At 40.2% G+C, this 11,404-nt stretch overlaps 1 long non-coding RNA gene across 1 annotated transcript; it reads right to left on the bottom strand.

Moving 5' to 3' along the window:
• Positions 1–2,926: 2,926 nt before the first annotated feature.
• Positions 2,927–3,867, bottom strand: LOC135135197 (uncharacterized). The gene is made up of 3 exons (XR_010281463.1): positions 3,555–3,867; positions 3,324–3,505; positions 2,927–3,274 (listed from the first exon to the last, which is right to left on the bottom strand). It is a non-coding gene; the product is annotated as an uncharacterized LOC135135197 (long non-coding RNA).
• Positions 3,868–11,404: the final 7,537 nt, after the last annotated feature.

Genomic DNA, 11,404 nt, shown 5'->3' with positions numbered 1-11,404 from the left:
TCTATCAGATCTAAAAACATTGAATTTTGGTGGAAAAAGTTCAGAGTTAGATACTCCGCTATGTACCCAAGTCTCTGTTAGCAAAATTACTTGAGCATCAGTAGAACAAACATTGACATAGAATTCATTTACTTTGGTGTTTAGACCACGTACATTTTGATGCAATATTTTTAGGGTAGGATGTGATGGGCTATTATTAATCGCCTGTTGGAATATTACGCATTTTTTGTTACTATTTTCGGAATTCCATTAATATATTTCAAAACGATATTTTTCTCCCCATTATCAGTTCTTCTTTTGAATTCTTTGCGTATTGCATAGGCATAGTTTTGTTCCATCTTTGTCAAATCGTGATTGATATACAGACCATTTTGTGATTTGTATTTAATTAGAATCTCTCTTACTATCACCGGAGAAGATAGTGTAACCTTAAGTAATCTAGGTTTCTCAGTATTTTTACCAATTCTTACCGACTTTATGATGTCAATTTGCTGTACTCCTGTCTGTGTTAAGATATTATTGATCATAAGATAAGATAAGATCATCTTGCATAGTCGCCTCTGCTGTCTCTTTCCTCCATATTGGCAAATTTTGTTCAATGGAATATTCTCATTCTTACAAAGACAGCAAATATTCTATTTGAAAATTATCGCATGGAAGAGCGTAATTAATAGTTGCTAGCAGCTCCTTTAACTTAAGCCTACATTTGAACCTAAAGCCAGTGTCTGAAAACGTTCACAGAAGACGTTATCCTGTTTTTAATATACTTGTAAAATTCTAATGACAGGATTGTTAATCCTTCAAATAGATTTGGTCGATTGAAATGCCATGCAACATGGAAAACCTGTTCAGTCATTTCATTCGCTTCATACTGAGTATTCCCATATTCAACACACCTGGAACAAGAATGACGTGATAAACATTTCTAAAATAAATACCCACATATGTAGTAGAGGATATTCTACATTTGTGTGTTCTGCAGTTTCTACAGTTAAAGGAGTAAAAACGTTTTTCTCTGGAAACAAATAGGTATGTCAGGATCACGAAGCAATGCGTACACGTCACGGACTCTGTATGACGTCATGCATCTACCACGTTTATCATACAAATGAATCGGTTTGAAAACTGTCAACAAACATGTCGGCTTGTTATTGTTTTGGTTTGTTCTATTTATGCTTATAGCATGAGAAGACCGTTAGTGTGAAGCAACAGTTAAGAAATAAGCTACACTTGCAGTGTTTCAGCACACAAGGGCATGCTGCAGGCTGCATAGATGCTATGAATTACAAACTCAGGCGAAGGAAAGATCATGACTGTAACCCCTTTCACGTGTTCCTAGTCACTGAAGCGTGCCACTCACGTTCCAACGCCGCGGTACAATTGTGTAGTATAGGATGAAATTGAAGTGTTTTTGAACGTCTGTGTATGCGACAAGCAAATCGGTTGGATGTGGACGGTTGGTGAACAAGTCTGTCTGCAGCAGTACAATCGTGTTGTATTGGATGGAAATTTGATCGTGTGGACAGTGTACGTTATACAAACCGTGAAAGCAGGTATAAAAATCCATTTTCTTTGGACATGTTGCCACCACGATGGCAAATTTTTAACTGCAAGGTCGTAACGTGTGTGTACTGCTGCTTATCAGCAGAATTGTACAGCAGTTGTATCCAATACAATTGTACCCCGGCCTTGGAACGTGAATGACTGGCTTTAAGAACGTTCACTGACTGCTGGTAAAAATTGACAATTGGGTGTGAAACACATACTTGGAGGGTGGTACAAGGCTTCATACTGTACTTAAAGCTACCAACGAGAATGTCAACATACGTCTCAAACAGACAGCATTGAACAGTTGTGACAGGCTTCAAGTTAGAGAAATACGCTTATCGTCTTCAATGCCACAATGGCCACGTCACATCTACAGAATAAGTTACTTTATTGACATGGAATAGATACAAAAGTAAACTATAAATAATAATAACTATTCATGTTGCACAACGTCTTCGTCTGACCAGTGATCTGTATATTTGGCCTGTGAAGTGATAGTGTGATTATAAAAGACACCAGCAGAACATGCCGCTAGTACAATCAATTAGGATGGTAATGGCAAATAACCTACATGTTACAGTGGCTGAATGCCCTCTGCAGTATTAGAATCTTCACTGTCATAATCACTAAAACTATAATCTGAATCTTCGTTAATGTCGATTATAAACTCTCTAAAATCTCTTCATGGTCAAATAATAATTCCCGTTCCCACCACTCCCGTATTATTTTATTCATATGGTCAACAGTATTTTTCCACATTGTGGGCGTGACATGTGCTAACGCTTCTTTCCACATTTCCACGGAATTTTGTTTGACCATAACTATCACACCCAATGTGTTTGGAATAGTAATTTGTAGTAATTCCCCAAATATTTTCTATAGGGTTAAACACACAATGATACGGCGGCAATCGCAATACTCTATGGCAATTCTGTTGGCCCAATTCACGGCAACATACGTTTTTGGAGGTTTATTTCTGAAAAACATGATATTTTAAATGAAACGATAGAGAATAGTATATGCATTACCGTGCAACCAAATGAAGAAGTTCCGTTTTTAACAGCTGTGAATCTGAACTTATGTCATGTTGTTAAAGCCATTCACGAATTTCTGCTTTTTTCCATGAACCACTGGGACATTTGTTTGCAAGGGTACTGTGGTAGCTTGCATTGTCTATAATAATCAGTGATGGTTCTTCAAGATTCATGAGCAATTGAAACCACTTGAGAAAATTCTGTTGATTCATTTCGCCATGATAGTCTGGATTTTTGGTATTATAAGAAAATACTAGCGCTGCTTCATCAATAAATCCATTGGTTGTACCTGCATGTAATACAATATACCTAAAATATAGTGAGAAGAATAAATAACTTACGTGAAACTGACACATTACTAAATTTTCCCTTCTATTTTGAACATCCTGATACTTTTGACACTATCGTCTTGCAATGACCTAACTACCAAACCATTTTCAAATATCCATGTTTCATCAAGATATACACATGGCAAAGGATTTGGGTTCTGCTGATTGTGCATGTATTCACGTAAGAATTTGGTTCTTGCATGAACAACATGTTGTAATTCCATAAGACGCTTCCGTACACTGGTTGGCGAATAACAAAACCCAATAGAGAATGTCAAATTTTTCCTAACGAACTCACAGAACCCTCAAATATATGTTTCTCCTTCAAGCAATCAATTAATGGCGATCGTGTAACATGTATTTCTGTAAAATAATCGTTAGTATCTATAAGGCGTGTGCATCAAATTCATACTTTTTTCGAGCATTCCATATAAGCATTCTCGAATAGCACACTGCTCCGAAGTGCTAATATCACACACTTGCTTTGTTCGGGGGTCTCTATTTCTTGGGAGAATGTACACCTTCTCCGGTTTTTATTTGTTGTACCACGGAGTTCACTGTTCGCACACATACACCCAGAGTAGCAGCAACCCTCTGTACAATGTGACTGCATTAGTAATTGTAATAAAATACACCTACTTACGTCCTGAACAGCTGTTATTGGTAAAAGAGGTCCCCCGCTATCGCGTTCTTTAGCAAAATAGTCCACTAAATTAGCGACCATTTGCTTTGCATCTTTGTGCAAGGGCTTCGGCATGGTGGAATGTTTACGTTCAAGCAAGCGACACGTACCACGGTATACGACAGTTAACTTGGAGTTCTAAAAAGAACTGTTATAGTTCTGAAAAGAACTGATACGATTACACGAGTAGAAAAGTAGAAAAACGCGAAAAATCAAACAATAACACAACATAACCAAAGTTGACACCAATGACACTTGTGAAATCGATAAAACTTTAGCATATGTTTCGCTATCAGTCGTACCAATATAATTTCCCCCAAATTGATCGATATTGAACCGTATTGTCACGTATTGCGGCGCGTATTTTTGATTTAGTGTTGGTAACGGATCTACAGCATCAATGACGTCTATGCATTGCTTCGTGATCCTGAGTATATAGAAAAAACGTTGTTGTTCGTTAACCATCAAGGCTGCAACACCTCGTGGTGGCCTTTTTTGTCGTCGTTGTTATTTTGGTGGTGCAAAGGGCCCCCACACCTCCTAGTCGTAGAATCAAGTGAATTGTAGTGGAAGATCCGTGCAATTAGGGTAAGTCCATTGGCCATTTTCCCCATTTTGTTGTTTGTATATATATATGACTTGCGTCGTAAACATATGGTCTTTCAAACTGGATTGTTTAATTAGCTCATGGTTTACAGTATTTTGTTTCGTGATACACTGCAAAAGCTGTTCATATATTTCGCGTGCACGCTTTTGCGTCTATTTCTTTGTTCAGTAGAATAGGGCTTGATTATAAAGCAAATTCTTGAGGCGCATGCATCGTAAACCACGCCTTATTTTCGTACAAAAATTGACCTTGACAAGACTGTACAAATTCAACAATTAGGTTATGTGTGGGTGCACTATTGTGAATATTATAAATTATTTGTTGATGACGGTAGTAATGAGTGCTCTAAAACAGAACGGTGCAACAAAACATTGTGTTTTTGCAAACTACCGAGGTGGGATTTTGTTTCTACCGATACGATACGAAGCGATAAATGACAAGGACGAAAATGTAAATTTCATATGCGAAAGAAAAAGACGACCATATTTTATCGGTACCGATATTTTATCGTTATAAAAACAAAATCCCACTCCCGGAGTAATAGCAGTATCGCAAAGTACAAAATTAACCAAAATATCCAGTTTCATCGGTTTCCGAAGACATGTTAACATTTCAGAAACAGAAAATGAGTAATCTAGTGTCTAACAGAGACTTTAATAGTGAAGACATCTTAAAGTGTGAAGAAAAGATTTTATTAAAAGTTGTAAACGAAGCGATAGAAAAAGTTTAAACGTAAACACGACCGGCGAATGGCGAAATTGCTGCATTTTTCAAGGTCAAAATTTATACGAAACGTTATGAAATCTGCGTACGCGGAGTAGCTTATAATCAAGCCCTATTGGTTTTATTGGTAGGGTTGCTTGACCTTAAACAAGGGTACTAACGGAAGCGAAACACGTGTCGTAAGATTTGCGTTGTGTTGAGACAGATCCGTAAGATTTGTAATAGCGGTAAAACTGAAGGAGGCTAGAGCAATGTAAGCCCTTGCGTATAAGTAATCAGATGGTAGAGACCCACGACGTGGCCTCCTCCGCGTTGCTGCAAACTACGCTCACGGGTTTATTGTCATTTCGGTACCAGCGCGTTGAGGAAGTTGCAGAAGATTTTTGAAAATATAACGCGTCGGTTATTTCTTGCCTGTCTAGTTTAACCGAACCAGATTTTGAAAGCGTTTGATCGGTTATATTGTGAAACCTGAGACGCATATAACGAACTTTTTCTCGCGTCTTCGCCATTGAATACTCCCACTCCTAGTAATCATAGTCAAACAACGAGACAAAATAATATTCGATTACCAAAAATCTCGTTGCGAAACTTCGATGGCGATTTTGTACAATGGTATCCGTTTATTCAAACATTCAATACGGCCATACATAATAAGGAATCCTTACCACCTGTTGACAAATTTCAGTATTTGCTAAGTTGCCTGTCCGGCGAAGTGTTAGACCTGATAAAATCCCTGACATTATCAGAGGATAATTATCCGATAGCATATAAAATTTTAACAGACCGGTACGACGAGAAACCGAAACTGGCTGCTCAATTTTTTCACAAAGCTAACAAAGGAATCTGCAAAGGCACTTCGCTCAGTTGTCGATAGCTTCAAAGAGCATCGCGGGGCACTGGAAGCGTTAAAAATTGCTGACAATTTAGAAGGTTTTCTGTGGTTTAGCATTATACAAGGTGATTGCGAAATACATGCAAAAAAAAATGGGGAATAGCTCACAATATGATTATGTCACTGGGTAAAATTCACGGTCCTAAGTAGTAGCAGTGTCTAGAAAAAAATATTTGAAATTAAATGTAAATTGTTGTACGCGCCGCTGGACTGTTTTGTGACCTACATAATTACTACAATGAATGGAACAGAGCGAGTCCGATTAAGAACCAAAAAAGTGACTTTATCAGGCACTTTTTTAATCGCAACGTGAAAAACACGAAAAGGGCCAGTTAGCATCGAGCGGTCGGTGAAATCGGTTTATGGTGGAGTTTTCCCATGCAGATTGTGTCGATATGGTAATTGGTGTGGACGAACATTTGCATCAGTGGTACAGCAAGTCCGAGATCATGGTACCTTCAACTTCAAACTCACGATCGTGGCCGTGATAGGACAGAAAGAAGAAGTTGGATTTTCACAGCTTGTAGTGCATCCTACATTAAAATAATACGGCCACATTCATACCATGTTGACAAAGTAAAGGGTTTGGAGCCCGCTAATTGTCCACGTTGTGTAACTCACTTTTTGTCCGATCAAACTCCACATGCTCGTCAACAAGTACGATTGAAAGAGACGGTTTTCGATAAATGTGTATCGGTTGGATGAAACAGTTCGTTTGTGGAAATCAACAGTGTCCAGAAATTATCGAAGAGTTTCAACGAGTGAAAGTGGTTTTTACCTATCAACAAAGCTCTTGCGATGGTCTGACGCCTGTATTGCTAGTCAAGGACAACATTTTCAACATTTCTTGTAAAAAGGTAGTAGCATTCTAAGTTGCTCTTATTTCTGTTCCAATAAACAAACTAAAATCGTTGTGACAAGGACCAAACATCCATCAGAATCAAAATTACCAAAAAACTTTCACATTGACCTTTAACGATGAATGAGTAAATGAATGAACGAATGATAAGCAGCAAAAAGTCGGTTTTACTTTTAATTGAAACTGAAAGTGTTTAGGTCGTTTTTATGAGAACGTTTTTCCAACTCTGTTTACAAGGTGGCTCAGTGCCTTCGTATCGAGGGTGGTTCATGGGGGTTTTGCCCCATTCGATTTTTAATTTGTTTTTTCTATATTTCGGCTCTACTAGGGTGGGGGATGCCGTGGTTAAAATATTTGCACTTATTTCGCAGTCACCCTGTATTAGATAAGGTAGACGTGAATACTAGCAAAGCCTTTGAGGCCGAATGTCGGACTCAGAAGATTGATTTTCCAACTCGCGAGGATCTAGAAACCTTTATTGAGTCGCATTGTAAGATGTTAGATTGTTGTCCGGATCCCACAGGAGTTGCTCGCCTGAAATCGTTTAATTTAGGTGGCCCTAAAGGTCACAACAAGGCGTCATTTGTTGTTACGTCGAATCCAGTAAATAAAGATCCACTTTGTACAGAAGCTCACAACGTCATAAAATGCCCAAAATTTATACAAGCATCGCCCTTTGATAGATATTCATTGATAAAACCCACCAGGACTTGTTTTAATTGCCTTAAAGATGAACACGCGGTGAATAAATACCCATCAAAAGGGCGCTGTCGTGATTGTGGTGGGCGACATCATACGTTATTGCATTTTAAATCTCGTAAGACCTTGCATGCGCCTTCGGAACCTGATGTCACGGAGGCAGATACAGACAAAACTCCATCAGAGTCCCTCACTTCTTGCATTGTTGATTCACTTGTCAATCCCTCGAGTTACAAAAAAAAATATCTTGTTAGCGACCATAATGTTGGAAATTCGCGATAGATGGGGAACCTTCCAAACTATGCTCAAAACCAGATCGACAGTGTCGATTTCTGGAGTAGGCCATATTATGACAAATGCGTCACACGTCTACCCAGGTACGACCGCGCAAAATTCGGCAACCGATTCTAGATTTGGAATTACATGTTCTGCCACGTATTTGCAGCAAGCTGCCGGCGTCACCAATAGACCCGTCACAATCTCGGTTTCTCGGGGACTCGATCTCGCGGATCGCAGCTGGTATAAACCGGGTCCCATTGATGTGGTGCTAGGGACAGACATATACTCGGCGATTGTTTGCAACCACGTAGTTGACTATTCCGCAACACCCATCATAGTTAAAACTATCTTCGGGTGGGCCTTGCTGGGTCCGACTCAATCCATGTCGTTACCGTCTACGCAGTCGTTACATATATCGCTGGAGCCTTCGTTGCACCATCTGACGAACAAGCTGAGGCAATCTTTACACAAACTATTTCTTGAGACCCTGTTGGTAGATTTGGCGTCGTACCTAATTTTGTGGATTCTAAAGCTATCGCAGATAGACGACTTCTTGCCCTTGAACGTCGTTTAAGCAAACAAGCCGACATTCGTGCGTTGTATTTGGACTTCATGCGTGAGTACTTGACGTCTAATCATATGTCGTTACTTACCGACGAACCCCAGAGGGTGATTCGTTTTACATCCCTCATCATGGGATAATCAAGCCGGAAGGAAATATGAACAAGATTCGCGTAGTGTTCGATGCCAGTTGCAAGGCGTCTAACAATATTTCCTTGAACGACACAATTCTCACTGACCTACTACGGTTTGGGGTCAGTGAGAATGTGAACCCGTAGGCAGACATTGCCCAATTATTGTTACTTTTTCGAATGATACCGGTGGCCTTTATCTGCGACATTCGTCAGATGTACAGACAAATCTTGATTGCTCCTGAACATCGACGTTTTCAATTAATGCGTTGGACCCAATCCAATCGTACCAGTTAAACACTGTTACGTATGCAGTTGCTTTTGCTCCTTTCTTAGCTATTCGGCCCTTGCTGCACTTGGCAGACTTGGGCCACTCACAGTTTCCTTTGGCTTCCAAGGCGTTGAGAGAAAATCTCTACGTCGACTACTCTTGTATGTTGTTCTGAGTCTCTAGAGGAGGCGACGGAAATAAAGTCACAATGAATTCAGTTATTGTCTTCAGCGTGTTTTGAGCTGAGAAAGTGGGCTAGCAATGGTGTAGAATTGTTGGAGGATATTCCCGAGGGCCACAAGCAACTACAACCTTCCAATTTTGATAGGGATTCGCAAGTCGCTTTAAAGGTATTAGGCTTACAATGGGATGCTGCAACATTCTGTCGGAAATTGCTCGAATCTATGATCCTCTGGGATTCTTATCTCCTGTCTCGTTTCTGGCTAAATATATTATACAGTTGCTCTGGTAAGCCGGTGTTGACTGGGATCAAGATTCCGACACCGATCAGTCAATTGTGGAATCATCTAAAAGAGCAACTTTCTACTCTATCGTCGGTAAAGATACCGCGCCACGTACCACTCGTTGTTACAGCAGATTGTCAATTACATGGGTTTTGTGACGCATCTGTAAGAGGATACGGTTGTGTAATTTATTTGAGAACAATTACACAGGGCGTACCAACAGTTCGGTTGTTGACGACGAAATCCAAAGTCGCGGAGTTGTGTGTTGTGTGGAGCAGTACTGCTGGCCAAATTGATTGATTTTGTTAAAAAAGCACTGGAAGGCACATTGAATTTTAGTCGCATATTTGCCTGGACGGATTGGTCTATCGTGTTGTGGATCCGTTCGTCATCTAGTCGTTGGAAGGTATTTGTGGCCAACAGAGTGTCTTATATTCACGATCGGGTACTACCTAGTTGGTGGAACCACGTACCCACTTCTGATAAGCCCGCTGACATCACATCACGCGGGCTCTTGCCGGAGGACTTTGTCTCAAGCTCCCTATCGTGCCCGCCCATCATTCTTGAAATTTCGCGAACATTACTGGCCTCAAAAATCACATGTTGGATCAGTCGACACGGACTTAGAAGCTCGCAAGATCGAGCTATTTGTTGCACAAACCAAAGAGCCCACTGTTGGTGAAACGTTGATCGGTCGGTTTTCCCCGCTTAGAAAAATACAAAGAATTGTTGCTTACTGTCGTAGAGCGGTGCAAAAGGAGAAATGTTCTTCATTGTCGTTGACGACGGCTGAACTCTTTGAGTCACTCTTGTACCTCATAAGCAAGGTTCAAAAAACTACCTTTGCTCAAGAATTGTCAAAGCTTCAAAGCAGAGAGCCCTGTTCTAAAAGTTCGGCGTGTGCTGTCCTCTTGCGTTCGGTGTTTTAAAGCTCACCCTTTATCTGCACAGCCAAAAATGGGCGATCTACCCGCCATGCGAGTATCCGAATCAAAACCCTTTAGTTGCGTTGATGTAGATTACGGTGGACCCTTTTCAGTCTCGGTTGCTAGGATTCGTGGGGCATCTGTTATAAAGGCGTATTTATGCCTATTCATCTGCTTTGCTACCAAAGCGGTACACTTGGAAGTGGCATTTAGTTTGTTCACGGATGCATTTATCGCGGCACTTCGTCGTTTCGTTAGTCGCCACGGTCGATGCCCACATATCTTTAGTGATTGTGGGACCAATTTTTCCAGGGCAAATCGCGAGTTTGTGAAGGCGATGAGAACAGCAGCCGAATCACAGATGATTCAATGGACTTTTAATCCCCCCTCGGCACCTCACTTTGGAGGCATTTGGGAAAGTGGAAAAACGAGTACCTTCATAAATTGTATCAGCGCGCCAAATGGGCAGTCTCCAAGCATGTAGACAATATCGAAGTCGGTATCGGTACCGTAGTTCTCCTTAAGGACGATAATACCCCTCCCCTGCAACCAATAAAACCAATATCGAATCTTTGAAACCTTTTGTATATGTTAGTTTTAGTCGTTCTCTTTTTTCTTACTTCGTAGTTAATTTTAATAGCTGTAGCTCATTGCAAGCGTAACTTGTAAATAAAATACTGGATCCGTATTTTGGCAAGCAACAATTCCTGTCCACCCTCTTATTGGCTAACCTTAACTACCACCCTAAGATCATCCCCACCCATACACTAAAGCCGCCCTCTAGTAGAAGAAACATTCATATATAGAAAAAACGTTGTAGTTCGTCAACCATCAAGGCTGCAACACCTCGTGGTGGCCTTTTTTGTCGTCGTTGTTATTTTGTTGGTGCAAGGGGCCCCCGCGCCTCCTAGTCGTAGAATCAAGTGAATTGTAGTGGAAGATCGGTGCAATTAGGGTGAGTCCATTGGCCATTTTCCCCATATTGTTGTTTATATAAATATTATAGTCAAAGTGTTTATTCCGTCAATGTATACACTGACTAGCCAATGTATGCATTGACTGATTTGCTCAGTAAATGTGTTCACAATGGACGATGTGTAAGCTTTAACTAGTCAATGTATACATTAGCGGTTCCCGCTTAGTCAAAGTATGCACCAAATAATACATGGTGACATAACCTCACATTGTACCTACTGATGTTTTAGCGGTATTTGTGATTTATTGTTTTTGTGTGGTGTGTAGTAGGGGAACGAGGGGCTTGTTGTAACAGTTTTTAGGAAAACGAATATAATTTGGTATCTATTAGCTGTTTGACCATTATAAAAGTATCTATCGATAGTCTAACTATTCCCCTATTGGACTGAACAGGCAAAAGGTCAAAATTGTTCATCTTCAC

The sequence above is a fragment of the Zophobas morio genome, unplaced genomic scaffold (assembly GCF_036711695.1).
Source record: "Zophobas morio isolate AGI-343-1 ecotype UQ-CSIRO unplaced genomic scaffold, CSIRO_AGI_Zmor_V1 ptg000004l, whole genome shotgun sequence".
Lineage (NCBI taxonomy): Eukaryota > Metazoa > Arthropoda > Insecta > Coleoptera > Tenebrionidae > Zophobas > Zophobas morio.
The sequence above is the reverse complement of the archived record's forward strand: the minus strand, read 5'-3'. Positions and strand labels throughout refer to the sequence as shown.